Here is a 21298-nt window from a genome sequence, read left to right as displayed (position 1 = left end):
ATTGACTGTGATTTTTGTCTACTTCAAACCATTTTCAGGGAAGTGCATATTGATCATTCAGGTTGTGCCTAATGGGGGTGGTTTAATTTTAGCTCCTGTGGTTCTATATTTCTAAAAAATCTTTACAATTGTTTAGTGGATATATTAACATCTTGAGTCACATGTTGGTGCGTTACGGGTTATTTGTGGGGTTTTGGTGCCCACAGTTTTTAACGGGTGTGTTTCATAACCACATGGAATTAGAGGGCACCTCTTCGCATTTATTCTCTAAAAAGGAAGGCAGTTGTGCCCCTTAACTGTGCTTGTTCATAGACCTGTCTCAACTGTTTGTTATGCTTATGACCGTACCAAGGGCCGTGAAATTTTGGATGAAAGTTTTCTGTCTACAACGGAAATTCTTGTGAAGCTGCTGGGGCATATTTATTCCAGGGACTCTGTTGAGACACAGACTTTGGCTCTTGTGGCGTCGGCCTTTCCTGCGTTATCATTATGACAGGGGACACCCAGAAAAGCCATTCAGACTGGAAGTGGATTCCAGTATCAGCATCCTTAGCAAGACCTAATCTTTTTAAATCAAGTGTAGCAACTTGTTTCCTAAAATTGTTCCCTCAGGACACCTTTTTTTAAAAAGCATTAAACAAAGGCGTTCTAGCCACACGCCTTTTGATGTTCCCTTTATGTACGTTTTTCCTAATTGGTTTCGATTCTAATAAAAGTGGGTAGAATACTGGCGCAGACAGCTTCGAACGAAAGCATCCGCTTGCAGATACATGGGAATCTCTGGACACTGGGAAGGGGGCTCTCAGCCTGGTCTCACACATCTCGCTTGGAAAAAATGTGGGAATGGGAGAGGCAGCCTGGAAGCCTCGGGGAGAACAAATTTAAAAATACGCTGCGTGTTGTTTTAAGTAAAAACATTAATGAGAATAAAATCGATGAGGGCGAAAAAGGACGTCAGCATTTTCCTTACGTTGGGAGGGACTAAGAGGGAATACGAAGACGTTAATTCCAAGGAGCAAAAAGTCTCTTGATTTAAATGAAATGGGGCTTGCGAAAGCAGCACGCCGATGTGTTTAAGATACCGATTCCCCTTCGGTCCAGCTCCCTGCCCGTAGCGCCAGGGAGGAACCTTCTGGTCTTGCCTGTGGACAAGCGTGGCGGCGGTGGCGGGTTGGAGCAGCGCCTGTGGGGATGTCTCATTCGCAGCCTCAGGGATGCTTTTCTTTGCTTCGTCACATTTAAAATTTTGTCCCTTTTGTAAATTATGCCTTGAAACAGGTAGTCATGTGGAAAACAATTTCTGTGTTTTAACATCGTTTGTAATTCTCTTTCTACACCCCGTGGGGATGGGGAGGCTAACAAGTAAAGGCTGTGCAAATGGAACTAAGTTAGAGGGAACAGGACAAGTAATAACAACACTGAAGATTTATAATTACTCTGTGCAGCTGCTCTTCATGCATGATGCCATGTAGCCCTCTTTATTGACGTGGGAAGGGGCTTCGATCTTTGCAGGAACTGGCCCACGGTTACAGGGCAGTTGGGGGGGCAGCAGGTAGCCAGGATTTCGGGGTCCATGCTGCCTCTACGCCTGTGCATCTAGTCCAGGTCTTCTCTGCCACACCGGTACACTGTCTTCCAGGATGTCGGTAAATAAAGGCTTTAATTTCTGAATCTAACTGAAGAGATCTGAGCGCCCCGAGCTTTAAGAGGGAGGGAAGGGAACTGGAGATGAGAGAAGGCGGAGAGATTGAGAGAGAGGGGATGAGAGAGGGCAGAGAAGGGGCAGAGAAAGGAAAAAGGGAAGAAAAACATTGCAAGAAGCCAGAAATATTTTTATTTGTATAATAAAAGATACCATTGCAGGTTTCATGTAATGGTAGCATGAAGGATTTTCTTTTAATTAATGTACAATTTTACTGAAGAATTATATGCCTTCATGAACTTGCTCAACCACTTCCCCTGTGTATTTCTTGTCATTTCCTTCTGCCTGGCTGACTCTGAGGTCCCTTAGGCACGTCTTGGGTACACAGGCGCACAAGGGCCAGGAAGTCCTTTGCTCTTTCACTTTTTTTTTTTTTTTTTTAGCTGCAACGGTTTCTCCAATTGCTTTCTTCTTTATTTGTAAGATCCCTGGTTATTTTTCCAGGTCCTGCCCAGAAGCATGCCCTCAGGGAGGTTTTTTCCCTACTGGACTCCACTCCTACTTTTCTTGCACAAAGTGTCTTCTAGGCTTTTTTGCTTAATGCGTTGATGTGGCAGGGAGGGCAGCGGTAACAATATTGTTTTATTCTCAAGTCCTTATTTGCTGACAGCGTGAGCTCCTTCTCTTGTCCCTCCTAACACACATAGGTGTTAATGATATTTATCAAATTGCAAATTTGTCAGAAGTATTTTCCTCTCAGTGCCTTAGATATTCATGGGCTCTTCTTCTTTGGTGTCACTTAATGACTTAATATTCACTGAGCTCCCCCAGTGACTGCTATAAAAAGAGATACAACAATTATATAATATTTTGCATTCTCCCATCCCTCCTTCTTGCCAAAGCGTTCTTCTTTACTTTAGCCTCAGAGCGCTAAATGGACGCCGGCTTCAAGGAATTTAAGAAATCATCCACTGACCATTGCAGACAGGCAAAATCATAATCGCGTTATTTTAGTCTATGTACATTCATCGAGCTAACACTTAGCTCCCCGTATCAGAACTGTGTCCTTGATCACAGGCTACTTTGGTGACATAGAACGAAGCGCCACGTAGCATTAACTTTTACTCACTTTGGATTCTCAGAACATGCTCAAGTCAACTTCCTGTTACCTGAAGAGGAGAGGCCCTTCTGTATGTCTATAGGAGAGATAGCAAACAGGTTTTAAAATGAGGTTAGGTAAAATGAATTAAGAAACTTTCCCATAAGATGATAGTTACGAAGTTAAAAAAATGTATCAAGTAAGATTATAAAAGCGTTGGATTTACGGCTAACAGCAGATTTTACAGAAGAGTAACATGATGTAGATTACTGTTTCGTAGATTATTTTTAGATTTGTTGGTTTGTTTGGTAGTTGTCTTCCTAGGTTTTGGTTTTTTGTTTTTGTCGGTCGTTGCTCTACTCCCAGACATCATCCGATGAAACGACGCTATTCCATCTGCACAGGGGACCCTGCAGAAATGAAAGCAGGGAATTAGAGTTCACCAAAACATAACGCTAACCCGTGCCAGCAGATTTCAAGAGTTTTGAGCTCCCCGGTGTCGCCAGGTCGCAGCGCACTTCTTCGACCAGAAGCCGTGCTGTTTCACGTGGTTTTCCTTTCCAAGTTCTGAGAAGCTGCCACCCGACTAGGTGTCCGTCTTCCAGGGGTGTCTCCTCACAGCAGCGGTCACCCTGGGCTCCCCAGGTGGCATTGCCCGCTTGCTTTCCTCTTTCCCTCTGGATTCAGCTTCCTTACGCTATTGACCGTCCTTGTTGTTTTCGATTTGACACTCTCGGTCATTACACAGTGTCCCCAGTGATTTCATAGACACTCCGTCTTGTGAGACACTGGAAGCCACAGGGCACGGAGGGGAGACTTTCACTCTGTCAGCTTAATACTAACATCTAATATTGGGCTGGCCCAAGAGTCCGTATGGTTTTTTCCATAAAGTAAAAGACACATTTTTCATTTTCACCAATAGCTTTATTGATTTGGATATTTTGAGTCTGTCAGCTGTCTCCTGCTATTGGCTTCTAGTGGGTAGAGGCCAGGGGTGCTGCTCAACATCTTCAATGCATAAGAGAGCCCACAGCAAAGAAGTATCTGGCCAAAGTGTCAATAGTGCCGAGAAACTTCAAGAACCACTTCTGACACATTCGATCAGTCACAGCACCTTCTCCATACACTGCACAAATCTTTTTTTGCATTTTGGTTGCATTTTTACCTTTCTTGAAGTGATAAAGCATAATATGCAAAAAATGTGTATTTTCTTCCATCTTCAATATGAAAATGGCTGCACAAAAATTCACCAATTTTGATAAGTATTTTTTAAAATGCATGCTGATATGACAGTTGTCACAATACAATCTAATGAAATTATTTTGAATGAAGTTCCAGACAACTAAGCACTGCTAGAGCCATTGAATGGAAAAAAAACTAAATGAACTTTTTGGTCAACCCAATACATATGTACTACTCACTTTGAATTGAGTATTTTGTAAGCATTTTAACCCTATTAATGCATTTTGTCACCACAACAATCCTGTGAGGTGGTGACTAGTGTTATTTTCAGATCTGAAGGCTAGGGAATTCATTCAAATATTTCATTACTTTGGTTTGGTTCAATCGAATCAGCTTTGCACTAACTGCTGAATTCCAGGGGAAGCCTCTGGAGTGAACAGGCAGCGGGCTGTGGGGCTTCTTTATGCCTAAGCCCTTGAGTTGAACTTAAATAACCATTATTTATCCCACATAAATGCATCTGTATTATAATTGTTTTTATTAAACAGTCTGTTCTTTATCATCACCATCATCATCATCATCAGTATTTATTCAGCCCACTTGGCCATTGTCTGAACACATGTCTGAACAGAACACATGTCTGTTCACTTGGCCATTTGGTTTTCACCAATTTATAAGCCTCTGTGTGGGTCACAAAATATATAATCTCTAACCTCAAAAGCTTTTAAAAGTCACCACCAGGCTAGAAGGCTGGAACACTTTTAGTCTAATAGCATTCACATTTTGTAATTGTTGTGACTGACAGGAATAAAGTACACAATTTAGTATTAGGACCCAAACACCCATGTCTATAACTAAATAGTAAAGGCCAAACAGAAGGATTCTGAAAACTGCAAAAGGCTGAACGGTTGTCTTCACTGGAAGTTGAAGTAGAGAGGTAGAAAGGGAACCGCTTACTGAGTTAAAATAAGTTTTGCTCAACTTCAGAGCCATGCCTGCATCTGCCCCTCTTGCAAGTTATAAAGGGGCTTGTTTCTCAGATACGGTTCGTTGTTTTCCCTGGCAGCAAGAATAGCTAAGATGTGAAATTGAGGAACTTGGCGAAGCCACAGGTCTGTAGTTGCAGCGTCGATTCTTGTTTTAGTCCAGCTCCACTTACAGGGATGGATATTCTCTCTCTCTCTCTCTCTCTCTCTCTCACACACACACACACACACACCCACCCTTGAGTGGCTGAGCTAAAATGTCAACAAGATTATGTTCTCCACAGGCAGAAAGGCCAAGACACCAAATTCAGCAGGCAAATTAATTATGCATGTGAGTTGCAATCTCCCTGATAATTTGTTTTCTTTTTTTCTCTGGTTGCATTTTCAAGAGGGAAGTGAACTAATGGAATAATTGCTTTGCATTTAAACAATACCCTGCATTTGGGTCCCACAGTCTTGTAGTTATCACTAAAAAAATTTACCCAAACTGAGTGTCCAAATGCATGAAGTAAAGAGATGCACAAGTGTATTTGAATAAAACATGCTTCTTCGTTGTCATCATTCCTTCGGCAAAATGTGGAATTCAGGCTGCGTCTTTGTTGGCCTCAGGGGTAGCATTTTAAAACGTGGACCCCTGGCGCCTCCGTGGCAGGCCCCGCTCACAGTGCCTGCCGCAGGAGGCCCGGTGAAGAAGAGCGGCCCGGGCGTGCCTCGCGGAGGCCGCGCGGTAGCAGGGCAAAGTGGAAGTAGGAAAAAAAAGGGGAAACACGTGTGCAAGTTTGCCCAACGATCCCCCTTCTGTCATTTGAAAAAGATGCAATGAACTTCCCTGTCATTGCCAATGCTTTATACACAAACATTTAACATTTTTCCCTTGGGAACGATGAAATATTGTGGGCAACTCGGGGGCATTTGTCAGATTTTTTTTCTCTTCCCTTGGTGTCTTTCACGTTGAGGTTTTGTTTGTTTGTTTGTTTATCAAAATATCCCTTATTCTCTGTTTCTTTCCTGTGATCACAGAGAAAGGCAATTACGACACAATCTGTAGGGTGGTCATGTATATGTATATAATGCATATGATCTGTAACCTATGTAATATGTATAGTCACTTTTTCTAATGCTGTGAGCCTGCGGGTGTCCTGCAGTTTGTGTGCATGAAACGGGATAAAGAAGAGAGTACATTTGATGGCAAATTGGGATTCCTGTTCTAGCCTTTTTATTAAATGTGGAGGCGGAGCGAGTCTTAACCCTCCGAAGCTCAGTTTCCTCTACACGACTGGGGACGTCCTGTCTGGTTCCCAGGTCTGCCCTCGGCTCCGTGTCGCCCTCCTTTCATTGCCCGGTTCTGTCAGCCTGTGTGTGTACCGCGCTCCGCCACGTGTGCCATCGCCCCTGACCTACTGAGTCTGTACCGTGTGCGGGGGGTCCTGCAAGCACTTGGCACCTGTTTGCTTTTATGCTTCCATACAAAAGCTGCACAAGGTTGGTGTTCTCAGCACCGTGTAACAGAGGACTGAACTGAGGTGCAGGGAGGGTTAAGTCCAGCATCACGGAACCAGTAAGTGCTAGAGCCAAGATTTGCACCTTGCCTTTTCCCATAATATATTCAGCTTCTTAAAGGTGCAAACACATGAACTTAAACAACATTGTGTCTCCTAACACCATGCACTAGCCGCTTCCTAGTAAGTCTAAATATTCCTGTCTGTGTTTGACTAGTAGACGATTATTCCTAACGTCACATTTCTGTTGGGAAGAGAGGCCAACTCTACTTGGATGGGTTTGCTGATATACCAGGCATTTTTTGATTGATTGATTTGAAAAAGAGACAAAGAATTTGTTGTTCCACTTATTGATGCATTCATTGGTTGCTTCTTGTATGTACCCTCACTGGGGATCAAACCCATATCCGTGGTGTATCACGCCACTAACCAACTGAAAAACGTGGCCAGGACTATACCAAACATATCTGAAAAACAAACAAATAAATGCTTAAGGATTTTATGGTACAATGACCTTAAAATAAGAATTATGAAAGTATTAAGCTAGACTAGCTATATAAAATTTTGACCAAAAAAATCTGCTATAGCACAACTGTTACAGCATATCCCAGTGTAAGCTGGTACTGGTGAATATTGCCAATCAATCTGTAGCTTCCAACAAAGCGAAGATAAGTATATCCCATCAAATTAAAATATCCTGCCTCAAGTTATCTGTAACATTTATTTTTTCTGAGAATGAACTTGTCCTTAGAGATTCTAGAAGAATGACTCCAAGGAGCCGATAGAAAATGAAGTCTCATTGTTAAGGATAAGTCGGAGCTTCTGTTGTCATTGCTCATACGCAAATGTTGCTGCACATTGTCTCAGCGGTTTTCCAACTCCAAGGCCAGGAGAGGAGCCGCCTGGAGAACCGGGAAGTGCAGAGCAGAGAGGCGTAGCGCACAGGCTAACAGAGTCCGTCCCCAGGCGCGGGTGTGCCCAGGAGTGGGCGGTGCTGCCCAGTGGTTCCCATCACAGAGGCCTGAAGGTCTCTTTCGTGTCTTTTTATAGATGTGGGCAGGCCATTTTCTAAGGTTACTGTAGTTTCCCCCGCCCCCCGGCCTCATTTCCTCAACTTTTAGAAGGTACTTTCCACCATCAGTGCACCATGCAAGGCTAAGTCCAGAGCCCCTTGACCACACAGCATGACATCAGCCTGTATCAGCGCCATTGGCTTCTAGGCAGTATCGCCTACCAATTGTGCGAAAGCTTTTGAGACTCACTTCAAGGACTCCTGATGAGAGAGGTGGTCCCAGCGCCCACACAAGCCAAGTGAAGACATTTAAAGATAGAGCTCAGACATGAAACCTAGGTTTACACCCCCCCCCAACACACCCACATAACATTCATGTAATTGTGTGGATTTTAGGTGGTGACGTAATAATGTTTCATGCAGTTCAGAGTGGAAATTGGGTTTGTTCCCCAAGATTATTTTGTACAAGTTCTAGTTCTTCATGTTCCCCTCCGTCCGTCCCTTCCTCCCCCCATCCCTCCGCCCCTTCCTTCCTCTGCCACACACTATTTTCACAGCTTAATACTCTGTGTCATCTCACTCTAACATAGCCCTATGGAGGGGGCCCTGTGGTGGGATTATTAATATTATCTTCTTACATGTGAAGAAGCCGAGGCTCAGAAAATCAAAGTAACACATACAAGACACTCAGCAAGAAGCAGCTGCCTCCGAAAGCCCGGTACCTTTTTAATGTACCATGTTGCTTCCTAGTTCACTGTGTACAGGGTCCGGCAGAAGTAACGCCTGCTTGGGTGTGCTCGGTAGGGTAATAAAATGGGTGTCAGCATGTATAGTTTTAATGTGAACACGTCACCTAAAATGCCATGTGGTGGCTTGAGTGTGATATTGTTATGTTGCAGGATGACATGCTTATGATTTTGTAATAAAAGATTTTGTAATTAAACAGGGGGCGTTATTTGTGCCAGCCCCGGTATCTATCAAGCCTAATTTTATAAAGGAAGTTAGGACCATGAGCGTTTGGGGGAAAGGCCTTTCCAGTGGCTCGGACTGGGAGTCAACGTGTTGCACAGATGACCCTGCAAACTCAGGACGAAGAAGAAACCTCTCTCTGAATTCTCCTATTCATCCTCACCTCTGAGATGTATGGTCCATTTCATGGGCTGAGCATCCCAAGGGGTATTTGCACCTTCAGGTTGTCTGCTGCTAAGGGACTCTGTTTTTCCCATGCCACGGCTCAACCAAACCAAGATTGACAGCCTCCACTTCTCCTTCCGGATGAGTCACGGACTCAGTTTGAGACTTTGTGGAGAAACTTCAGTTTTCAGGGCCCACATTTTCCCATTTTTGAACAGGTCCAGTTCTCTCCTAACTTCGCAGGTCTGTATTTTCTAAATGGGAAGTGGTAATGAAAGAAGCAAGCTATGGACATACAAGGAAACTGATATGGCTTCTAGGTAGAATCATTTTGTAGTATGAGGAAGAGAAAAAGTATTTGTATTACTTGCCCTGGCCAAATGGTTCCATTGGTTGGAGCATCATCTTGTGCTCCTAAAGGTTGTGGGTTCAATCCCCAGTCAGGGCATGTATGGGAGGCAACTGATCAATGTTCCTCTCTTGCATCAATGCCTTTCCCCCCCACCCCGCCTCAAAATCAATAAACATATCTTTGGGTAAGGATTAAAAAGAAAAGTATTTGTATTACTTCAAGGGAATGCAGTAAGCATTAGGACTGAAGATAGCAAGGAGAGCCTGAAACACCCAGGTTTCCTTCCGGAAACAAGAGGTAGCGAGGCAGGAACCACAGTGCCACTTCCCCAGATGCTTCTAGAGTTCTACCTCTCGCTTCCCCAGCCAGTCCTGCCAAATGCTCCACGGCCTCCTGCATGGCCTCTGGCTTCTTACCTGTCTTTGCAGGGCGATTCCCTCCTCTCTGGAGAAGTGGAGGGCCCGGGCCCACGTTGTCTCTTTGCCGGTTCTTTACACGGCCGCTCTCCCTCTGCCCCCGGTCAGCGAGGCGCGTCTGCGCCCCTGTCTCACCGCACCGTGGGAACGAGGCCTTTAAAGCAGCGATGCACAACCTTTCCCATCTCGTGGCACATAAACTAATTACCAAACACTACGACAGACCAAAAATATATTTTTTGCAGATCTGACCCAAAAAATAAGTATAATTTTGACTCATTCATATCAGACAGATCTTGTTGTGTTAGCTGATGTCATTTTTTTAATTTGCTAGCCTCAGGGGAAAGAGGCCAGTGCCCCTAACTAAATAGGTACTGCATGTCTGTTTGGGGCTGTTTTTTGTTGTTGTTTTTTTTTTTCCTGTTTTTAGTTCTAGAGAGAGGGGAAGGAAGGGAGAAAGAGAGGGAGAGAAACACTGATGATCAGTTGCCCCTTACACGTGTCCCAACTGGGGACCGAACCTGCCGCAACCCAGACGTGCACCCCAACTGGGAATCGAACCAGCGACCCCTCAGTTTCCACGCCGCCGTCCAGCCAACTGAGCCATAACAGCCAGGGAAGGTATTGCATGCTTTAAAAATTCTTGTGGCCCTCCGAGTTAAAAATTGCTGCTCTGACGTGTTCAGATTAGGTGGTCCTGAAGTGGCATGAACATTTTTTCTTCAAGGGACTGTGTGTCCCTCAAGAGCCATGATTGTTCGCTGTTTATCCTTCCACCCCCAGGGTCTAGAACAAGGCCAGTGCTGTATTAAAAGGGAGTGGACGACAAGTGCAGAGGCCACTGATGGGCGGATAGGAGGACCTTTGTCCACTCGAGGCAGGGACACCGGCAGGCGTGGGTGAGCTCAAGCCTGATGGCGCCCTTATTCCTCAACTCTCCCCTCAAAGCCCACACAAGCCAAGGGACTTTGAGGGACTGAAGAGAGGGGACATTTAGAATTTCTCAAAAGACCTTAGGAAGAGCCCCAGGTGTAAGTAAAACCTTGCAGAAGTGTGTGTGTCCCTACTGAACACGAGGTCAGAGCTGGGGAACCTGAGGAACCCCCAGGGACTGCGGAGAAGTGTGAGACAGAGAAATCCAATGGCCAGAGGCGCGAGGACAGGCTCCCGCAGCCGGGTCACGTCTGTGCTGCCTGCAGGGGGCAGGCCCTGTGGGTGTCACCCGCGCGAGGCTCTGGCACAAGCAGGAGGCTTCCCCATTCACAGCAGTGTGGCCGTGGGCCAGTTTTTTAAACCTCAGTTTCCTCACCTGTAAAGAGGAAATCCTAATAATGCTCCGCAGGATTGTGGTGAGAATTAAGTATGAAAATGCATCTAGAACATTCAGCATCAAGTAACCATTGAGGGAACATTGGCCGGTCTCCTCATTTGCCCTTTTGCGGTTGTTTCTCCTGACTCCGATGTAGATAACCTCTATGGAGAGAGGACGGGTTCATCGTACTCCGTGAATACGGAAAAAGACGGGCCAGTCCTTAGGCGAGCTATCCGTCCTCTGTGGCGGTCCAAGTCAAATGTCACTTCTTCTCGGGCACCATCTTGGTCCTGCAGGGGAGAGCTATTCCCCCCTTTCGGTGGATCTAAAACGCCCCCCCTGTATTCTAACAACTGATATTTTTCTCCCACCCAAAAAGTCCAGGGTCACCTCTTACCTTTGTGTCACCAGCATCTAACCCAGGGCCTGGCATCTAAGGAAGGTATTTGACAAGTGTCTATTGAAAGGAGAAATGTACAAACATATGCCTTTGCTCATGGCAGACATTTGGCATTACCAGAGGGTGCCTTTCACAGTCCAGGTAGTGATATGCAAATCACATTCTGATGCACCCATTCCTAACGATGTCCTGTGTGTTCCTGGATCCCCGAGTTCATGCGTCCTAGGCTTGCATCTAGCATCCTTTCAGTCGCTGCTCCATCTCCACATCTCCCTCCGCCCACCTGGGCAGGGTTCAGCTCAGAGCAAACGCTGTGGTACGTACTTAGAGAAAGACCGCTGCCCTGCATCGCCCGCAGGAAACCACTTGAAGAAGCCCAGCCCCAGCTGCACAGCCTTAGCCGGAAACGTTGGGCGCTTGTCAGGGTGGGGACAGGGTGCACTCCTGGCTCTTTGAAGACAGCTTAGGGCACTCGCTGCCCTTCCATCCCATACCTACTCATCAAAGTCCTTTCTTCGGCCAAGTGTTTCTGGGTGACGTGAAGCATTCACCTGCCTTCCTAGGTGCCTGTGCCTTTCAGTGGGAGGGGTATCATGAGTATGCACAAGAATGTAATGATTAAACTCCCCAACAGTGATAATAGACTTCTAGAGCCCTGTCTTCATGCATGGGTTTCTTCATGCATGTCTACACATTCATTTTCTGAGCACCTATGCGGTGCGGTGACTTCCAGTTTGTGATCTCAGAATGTGCTGGGAGGGGTGGATGTGGGCGCAGGTGCCGCGCCACCTGCTGTGGGGCGGACCAGAGCTCAAGAAGGATGGGCTCTCCCGCCCCCACCCGGCAGCCAGAGGACTGGACGGTCTGAGGCCACGCGGATAGATTTTAGAAGCCCGAGGGGGTGATCTACGCATTCATCTGTGAACGTGGCATTTTCACTTGAGAGCATTGCGCCTCAGAGTGAGTTGTTTTAATATGGTTTGCTTTTTGGTCACTCAGGAAAATCAGGAGGGCTTCGTGCAGAGTCAAGAATGAATAAGCAGACAAGGGCAGGAGACAGCCACCTTGCCTTGGTCATTGTAACGTAGAAGGCGCCAACGATACGTGTTCGTAGTATGCGGCACATGGTGGGTGTAGCCTAAACGGAAACAGCACCTCCTCACTGTCTAGGTTAAGTCTTTCTTCGTGTGCAGGAAACGTGCGTGAAATTATATTCGCGGGCTATTTGAAATCGTGAGGGGGTTATACTTACTATATGTTGAGCGGCCTGAAAGAGCAGCGTTCCCTCTTAGATTTGAAAACTTAAAGGAAAGAGGAGAAATATAAGGAGGCCCGGATTCCAGTCCCAATGAGCTCTGTGACAATGGGCACATCCTTTAACTTGGTTGTCATTTCACTCCTCTGTGGCGGGGAGAAGTGGCCGGACAGGTAATCTCTCAGGTGCTTTACCTCTGCGTTCAATGACTCTGTTATTCTTATGTTATCACTTAAGGAACCTGACACACACCCAGAAGATAGCAAAGAAATCTCTTTAAATATTTGGAAAATAAGCTCCAAAACCAGGTTAAAAGAATTTTTTTTTTAAGAAGCCCAGTGGCAGTCACCAAGGCATGGGACAGAATTTTTATGAATTGAGCAGCTTGTTATTCCCTCTGAGAATAGCCCGAGAGAGAAAGCGCTTTCATCAAATCAGAGAAGATTTAGGTTACAGGGTGGAGATATGAGACACTGGAGAGGTTGTAGGGTTTCCTTATTTGGATATTTTTAAGAAAATAGCAGGTGGCTTTCTTTCTGGGACAGTTTGCATACAGTCTTGCCTAGAAACTAGGAGGAGCTGGATCGGCATGTGTTAGTCTGTGCGGGCAACACCCCGGACAGCAGGTCCCCGCTGCTGCTCTGGTAACTTTCCTGCACTGTGCCGAGCGGCAGAGCCGCGGCGTCTGCCTGGGCCGTGGGGAGGATGGGTGAGGACTGAGCTTTCCCTGCTGCCGAGGTAAGAGCATGAGTCGGGGGGTTAGTAGGTCCAGAGAGGTCACGCCAGGGCAAAGCCAGAGCCCCGGGTAGCCCCTGGCCCTGTGTCTAGGCGCCTTTGAAATGCACCATGCCCTGGCTCTAGCTGGTGCATACACTTGTCCTCTAGGGAGTAGACTCTTGGAACTTTTAATTTGGAAGGGATTTCATCTCTCAACTTACCGATGAGGAAACTGAGGCCCGGAGAGGAAAAACGGAGTCGGATGTTCCACGGGCAGCTGCCACAGCCTCCCAGCCCTCAAGCTCCGCCCTTTCCCCCCCACCCAGCTGGGCCTTTCGGGGATGGTACCCTTCGAGAGGACCATGTGTAGAAGTCACCGGAATGCCTTTATTGTGTGGGCTGATGGAGGTGTTTGATATTTTTATTTTTTGAGACGCTTCTGTGCTCATTTCTTAACTCTCATCTAATCTTTTTTCCCCTTGGCCCTGTGTTTGTCTTTTCCATTGGTTCATTTTTGGTCTCCTAACTTTTTTCTATGAGTGAGCTGTAATCGCTGTGTCCCATTTGAGATTTGACATGTAACCGGGGGCTTCATGAGACCACAGCCCTTGTGACCACGAGGTGTGTAGCCCCGCGACCAGAGAGCGGTGCTCGGGGGGAGTGAAAGAATGAATGTACAAATGAATCTGTGACAGCTGATACTGAAGTAATTGTGTAATCATGGGGAGCCAAGTAGCCCATAGGAACGGTCAGCTTTTTGAAAAGATCCAGCGATACCCTGAGCTTTCTATAGAGGAAGGTCTGAATCTTAAAGTCTTGGTGGTCTTGGGTTGGACAAAAAGTCTGTGTGTTTTCTTCCATAAAATAAAAGACACATTTTTCATTTTCACCAATACTTTATTGATTTGAATATTTGGAGTATGTCACCTGGCTCCCTCCCGCACGATAGAACATCAGTTGTTCTCAATTAATGTCTTGATATGATCGCTATCAGCTTCAACTGGTCTATCTAACCGTGGAGCATCGACCAGCGAGAAATCTCCAGCACAAAACTTCACAAACCACTTTGGACACATTCGGTCACAGCACCTTCTCCATACATTCACCCATCTCTTTTTTTTTTTTTTTTTTTGCATTTCAGTTGCGATCTGACCTTTCTTGAAATAATAAAGCATAATACGCTGACAATGCTGCGTATTTTCTTCCATCTTCAATGTTAAAATGGCTACACAGAAATTCACCAATTTTGATACATTTTTTTTAAAGGCACACTGATAGGACAGCTTTCAAAATATACTCTAACAAAATTGTTTCAAATGATATTAAAGACAACTAAGTGTTGCCGGAGCCATCATAGGGAAAAAATGTAACTGGACTTTTTGGCCACCCCCACACAAGGTGACGCGAAGAGGGGCTGTGGAGTTGCGCGTCGTTAACACCAGGAGTGTTATTTTCTACCAGAGAAAGAGAGAGACCAAGGCAATAAGCTGCCTCCGCGGCCTGCAGCTGCGGGGGTCGACCCCCTTTGCCGGCAAGAGGGTTGCTCTGCATCACGCCCTTCTCCTTCGCAGGCCGCGGGGCGTGGGGGGTGTGCTGGGGGAGGGGCGAGGCTGTGGCCGCGCCTTAGCCGGTGGTGGAGCCCGGCTCTGCGCGCAGCGCTGTACACAGGAGCCCCTCGATGCAGCGACGGAGCCCCGGCGGCTCTCAGAGCCGCGGTGGTCCCGCGGGTTTGGAGCGAGCGGGCTGCTGGCCACCCAGGACTGCTGACCCGGCCGGGCGGTGCGAGGGAAGAGCCCCCGAGTCCTCTGCCGCCTTGCTCCTCGTCCCTCTGAGGCTGCACAAGCGAGACGTCTGTCCTCTGGGGCGGCCGGGGAGAACCAGTGAGCCTGCGGGGGGGTGGGGGGTAAGGGAAGGACATTTTGACTTGACAAGAGTGTTCAGTAGGACCCCTTTAAGCATCTGTCTGTATTTGAGGCCATTTGTAATTATTCGGTTTCTTAGAGTCTTCTTTAAAATCCATTCTCCGAATCATCTTTTATGGAAACCTTTGGTGTGTCTGTATCTATAGACAAAGGGTGTCCCAAGAATATATAGTAAATTACGCAGAGTTAGACCCCCCCCCCCCCCCCCCCGCATGTCTCTCGTTTGTAAAATGAAGTGACAGGAATAACTGAAAGCAAAGTGCCTGGGTTCTCTACGTTTTTTAAAAAGGGGGCGGGTCTTTTATTTTGGGTTGACATCCCATGGACTTTGTATTTTAATTTTTTAATCATCGTAGCGTAACTCTAGAGACCGCAGTAATAACCACATTCTAGATTCCAGGTTGTTTGGGGTTACTTACTGCTCCCGGAGGTGTTGGGAAGCTGGACAATTTCCCCCTGGATACATACTGAAGTTACTGAGGCAAAGCTGGGAATTTGGGTCCTGAGTTTCCAGTTTTACTCGGCTCACTGTGTCAAGTTGCAGGAAAATAGGGCACATTCAAAAGAGTCCGTTGGCAATGTGATCCCAGGTCACAGGTGCATCCCTGATCCGGGCAGTTATATAATTGGGCATCAACGTATTGAATCAAAACCCTGACCCGCGCGGCACTATCACCTTTCAGAAAGGGCTCTGGCCTGTGAGCACTTTGCTGTGGAGAGGCCTCCTTTTTCCGTCCTACCTGCTTTTCATCATTAATTTTCTCTCCTCAGAGAAGAAGCCAGCCTACAGTTTCACATTTATTTTAGAGAGTAGAAGGTTCTTTTGTAAATCCTACAGCACTGCATTCTCTAGTAAACGCCTAAAAATAGTTTCTATGTTCGGACTTCAGGAATTTGAGTCAGGTGCTTTTATTATGAGAAGTCATTCTCAGAAATTTGTTTCCATGCCCAATCTGGAAAATACCAACTGCTTTTAAGTAGGGACTCAAAACTCTCTGACTTAAAGGAACGAACAGGTTCTGGCTTGTGCCCCTTGAGGGTTTATCTGAATTTCTTACGACTTTAAAGATAACTTTGTAACAATGAACAACCAGTACTTTCTTTGACCAGAAGTCATGGGTTTCTATAACTACTGATCTAATCAGTTTAATTGCTCACCAAAAAACTAGCTGCCAGATGACGTGACTTCGAGAATGGCTTGAGATTTTTCGCTTAGGTTTTTGTGTTGAAGGTCCCATGTATTTTATGTCTCCCTTCTTTAGATTCGGACAGAGGTTCAAAAACGGGGCTCCAGAATTCACCCCTAGTTTATAAGGGATCTTAACGTGGCTCCTGGCAGGGCTTAGTTAGACGGCGCAGTCATCGAAGAAGGCCTGTCGCCACGAGAGCCGCGGAGCAGCGCTGAAGCCTCCGCTCCTTCTTTCACTTTGTTCAGGCCCTAAATGCTTCAGCAAGTGCATGATTGTCGTGACCTCTGTAGAGTCTGCTGCCAATATGGTGCCAGGAATTTGCAAACTGAAACACTCACCCATTGTCTCTGTGAATTTTACCAACATTCTTGTATCTCATACCTTCCGGTACGAATGCATTCAAAATGGGTGTAATTTTTTCCAGGAAAACACATTAATAGACTATGTAAAGCACCTAGGATTTGATTCTAAGCCAACAATGTCCTTCTTCGAAATGGTCTGAGCTGTGTGTTAATGACTCCGTCTTCCCGTTTCTCTGCTTTGTGAAAATGCTGCTGTTTGCACATCCCATTCAATTAGCTACAGGGCACCTTCCCCGTTCCGCACTAGAACGGCCCTTCCCACAGTCCCTCCACCCTCTCCCGGCTCTGCTGCCCAGCAGCCGCGGGGACCGGCGGTAGCCTGGCAGTGCTTTGTGAACTGGTGCAGAGACAAAGCGTTTTACCTCATTGGTTGTAATACATTATTCCTTACAGCCCTTCTGTCTTTAAAAGTTGGGTTGTGTTTCCAGGACTTTCTGCTCATTCTGATGGTAAAGGCAACTTATCTATTGGGTTGGCCAAATAGTCCATTTTCTCTGTAAAATAAAAGACATGTTCTTCATTTTCACCAATAACTTTATTGATTTGGATATTTGGAGTATGTCGGCTCTCTGTCACTGTTGGGCTCTAGCGGATAGAGGCCGGGGTGCTGCTCAGCTTCTTCCAATGCACAAGACAGCCCCACAGCACAGAATTGTTTGGCCAAAATGTCAGTAGTACCAAGAAACTTCGCAAACCACTTTGGACATGTTCAATCAGTTACAGCACCTTCTCTATACACTGCACAAATCTTTTTTTTGCATTTCAGTTGCATTTTTACTTTTATTGAAATAGCAAAGCATAATATGCCAAAAATGTCGCATATTTTCGCCTATCTCCAAGATTAAAATGGCTGCACAAAAATTCACCAATTCTGAGAACGTTTTTTAAAATGCATGCTATGGCAACTGTCATAATACAATCTAAAAAAATTGTTTCAAGTGAAATTAAAGACAACTAAGCACTACTAGAGCCATTGTATGGGGGGAAAAATGTAATGGACTTTTTGTCCAACCCAATATTTGTGTTCAGGCCCAAGAAACAACAGAGTATCACAGTAACTTAGGCTGTTGACAGTTCATTCTCCAATTTACCTTTTAAACTAATCCCATCAACCTTCTTTTCCTTTTAGTTGTTAAATCACTGATGTGTTTTGGATTTTTAAAATTTGAAGGCTGTCTCACTATATGGCTCCTCTGAGCTGATCCCATTTATAAATGTCTTAGAAAAATGTGGTTATTCAGACATTCAGATTTTTTCATTTGACCTACCTGCTATGGCTTAAAAATCACATGGTTTTAAAATGATTACTGTATTTCTCTTTCTGGGCATTTTATTTGAATGGCCTGTGCAATTTTTATGCTAAAATGTCTTTTCTGCTTTTTCACTATAGCGTCACCTTATTTTTTTCACCCGAAAACATGATTCTTTTTTTCCTTCCTTGGCCTTACTCTTGACCTTCACAAATGCCTTCTCATTTCCTGCCTTGACTTGCATTTCTCACCAGCCTCCTAAATTTAGATTCTTGATTAAATCTAAATTTAGATTTTAGATTTTCAAGCACCAGTTTCTTACTAGTCCTTGAAAATCTAAAACTCTTAGGTCCCAGGATAGCAGCAAGATTTAGACATTCCACCCACTCTCTTGATCTCTCACATCATTTCATGCTTTCCAGGTAACGAGATCCACATAGACACGCCGACCTGAAGCGAAGGACAGGGCCGATAGTCGGCATTCATTAAATATTTGTTCAATGAAGGAATTTAATCCGATGAACATTCATGAACCAAGAGTGCTGAGACACCTACAAACCAAGAAGGACCAGCCAGCTCTAGAGCTTTAGACCAGATCTTACCAAGAGCCTTGTTAAAATATGATGCAGGAGAGAGCCTTGGTGGAGAGTAGAAAGGAGAGCCAAGCCAAATTTCTCACAGAATTATGGAGGTGTGCAAAGACATCCATTAATTGCTTAAAACAGAAGCCTTGATGTCTTAACACGTGAAGCAAAAGCTTCCTAAGCTAAAACACCTACGTCCTGTGTTGTAGTTTTTTTTGAATCTCCCCTGGGCTCTCCATACTAAAGAGACTTAATGAAAAATTCCTGAGTGAATGAATGTATGGATACAATGTGGCTCTTACGGGCATGGGAGGGCATTAAACCTGAATATAGACATGATGGCAGAGGAGAAGAGACTGTGAATTGGAATACTGGCTGCTCTTCCACCTGCCTGTGTGGTCTGAGGCCATGTATCTAACATCTGCTTCCTGCTCTAAAAAAGGGAGTAGAGAGATTCATGCCATCAGCCTTCATTGAGGGACATTATGAAAAAAATACAAAACTGTGTTCACTGCACCCCACAAGCGTCTTCTTCTTGAGGCCTGGGTAAATATTGCTATCAACCTCATCTCTGTAGCCCCAGGAAAATTGGTTTGTCTGTCTCATGGAGATAAAGTGAATTGTATATCTGATGATGTTTTCCTTTTCGCATGAGTCTAGAGAACACGGAGCTAGGTTATCAGCCCACTTCCAGCAAAAGATGCCATCTGGGCCTGCACTTGAAATATTAATACTCTTCCTGCCCACCCCTTGTTTCTCCTCACTGATTTCACAACCTCATTGGTTTCGTTCTTAAGTTTGGACATAGTTCTGTGATCTGGCTCAAATTGTTCTTGGAACAAGACAGCAAAAAAGAAGGAAGAAAGAAAAGAAATCAACGAGGGAGGGAGATAGGCAGACAGACAGACAAAAGGAAGGCAGGGAAGAGAAGAGAAGAAAGTCGGGTGGCGAGGACCCGCCATTGCGACGTGTGAACGAGATGGCGTGCGCTTGAACGGTTAGGGCCTCAATGTTGTCTCCTGTCCTCAGAGATGCCAAGGGGCCAGTACCTTTTTAGATGTAGAAGGTAGATAATAATTAGTAAACTTCTATTGGTAATAATATATATTTTAATTGAACATATTACGGTGACATTGGTTCACAAACCCATACAGATTTCAAGAGCACAACTCAAGAAAACACCATCTGCGCACTGCATCCCGTGCCCGTCGGCCCCGGCAGCCTCTCTCCATCCCCGTTTCCGCCCCCTCTGCCCCCCTCTACCCAACCCCCAGCCCTTTTTCCCTCTGGCTGTCACCACGCTGTTGTCTTTGTCTATGTGTTATGTATGTAACTTTTCTGGATAATTCCTTCACCTTTGTTCACCTGGTCCCTCCTCCCCCCTCCCCTCTGACAGCTGTCAGTCTGGTCCATGTGTCCATGTGTCCCATGTGTCTATTTCGTTTGTCAGTTTATTTTGTTCATTAAATTCCGCATACAAGTGAGATCATATGGTATCTGTCCTTCTCTAACTGGTTTATTGCACTCAGCATAATCATCTACAGGTCCATCCACACTGTCACAAAAGATAAGATTTCCTTCTTTTTATATGGCTGCATAGTATTCCTCTGTGTAAATGGACCACAGCTTTTTAATCCACTCACCTCCTGATGGGCACTTGCGCTGCTTCCAGATCTTGGCGATTGTAAATATGTTCTTTCAAATTAGTGTTTCAGGATTCTTAGGATATATTCCCAGAAGTGGGATCATGATATATTTTAAAGGAATTTTTAAAAGAACAATATCTATAATCCCAGCATTTTAAATCATGCTCCCTGGAGTTCCCGCCAGTATATAAGGTCATGGCGGGGGAGGGACCGTGGAGGCAGGACATTTGGGTTTTTTCAACCAAAGTCTCCTGGAATTGAATTGGGGTCTTTTTAATTTGGTCATTTTATATACATGTAAAGTTTCTGCTAACAAAGCATCGCATGAGGAAACCAAAGTTGGAAAGCCTCGTGTACGAACATGAGAGGATAGCGAGATGGTGAATAATGGGTGTGGATTTGCAAAGTTAGGCATCACGCGTCTTTGGCTTGCCGGCCAAAGCGTTAAAGCTCTTTCCTTCTCTGCGCGTGCGTCGGTTGCCACTGGGATCAGGTGCAGCGCTGTCCTCTAGAATAATGTGAAACTGCAGAAAAGGAACTCGATCTAGAACATCCCAAAATAGAACTATAGAAATACCCCACCCTCTACCCTCCTACCCGCCCCCGCCCCCCACCAACCAGGAAGTCCAGTAAGCGCTGGTGGAGCTCCTGTTTGAAAAATGCTGTGTGAACTAGCTAGGGGCATTATCCTCTCCATCATAATGCATTTTCTGGTTTATTCTCTCTCCACCCAGAAGGCAGCAATAATGCCCAGGAAAAGGGAGATGGCTCCACATTGGCATTACGTGTCTCAGCCAAACCAGCCTTCCTTAGAAGAGAGCACCTAAAAGTCCTTTAGGGTCCCCATCTCTGAATTATTAGAGGGTCAAATTTCCTTCCCCCTTCCCTGTCTACTTGTAGAAACTTGTAGAACTTTGATCACTTCCCTGTAAGTTATAAAATCTATCTGTTGGGTTGACCAAACATGTTACTTCTAATTATGAACATGGCGCTATGTCTAAAAGACATCTGCGTTAAATTTAAGTGTTGTAGTTGCATGTTGCTGTGTAACCAACTGCTCTAAAGGTTAGTGACTTAAAACCATCATTTTAGCATCTCTCTGGGCTCTTGGTTCAAGGAGCACCGCTGACCAGGAGTGTGGGCACCTGGGGCTCCAAGGGGCTGAACCACCCCGGGAGGGGGCCCCTCAGGTGGGGGCGGGAGGGGCTGTCCCCCGGCTGGGAGCGTGGCAGGTGCTGGTGCCCCAAGTTCCCGGGTCTCCTTCCCTGGCTCTTCCCACGGCTCTCACCGTCTGGTGGAGGGGGGGTGGACATGCCAAGAACGAGCATTCTACAAGGA

General features: G+C 45.7%; 1 protein-coding gene across 4 annotated transcripts in view; it reads left to right on the top strand.

The window, feature by feature from the left end:
* The window catches only part of LCP1 (lymphocyte cytosolic protein 1), a 79683-nt gene that overhangs the window by 25376 nt on the left and 33009 nt on the right, over window positions 1-21298 (top strand). The window lies entirely within an intron of this gene.

Source organism: Pteronotus mesoamericanus, unplaced genomic scaffold (genome assembly GCF_021234165.1).
Source record: "Pteronotus mesoamericanus isolate MK-2021 breed Mesoamerican mustached bat unplaced genomic scaffold, CSHL_Meso_final contig_94, whole genome shotgun sequence".
Classification (NCBI taxonomy): Eukaryota; Metazoa; Chordata; class Mammalia; order Chiroptera; family Mormoopidae; genus Pteronotus; species Pteronotus mesoamericanus.
Note: the sequence above shows the minus strand (reverse complement) of the source record. Positions and strands in the feature narration are given on the sequence as shown.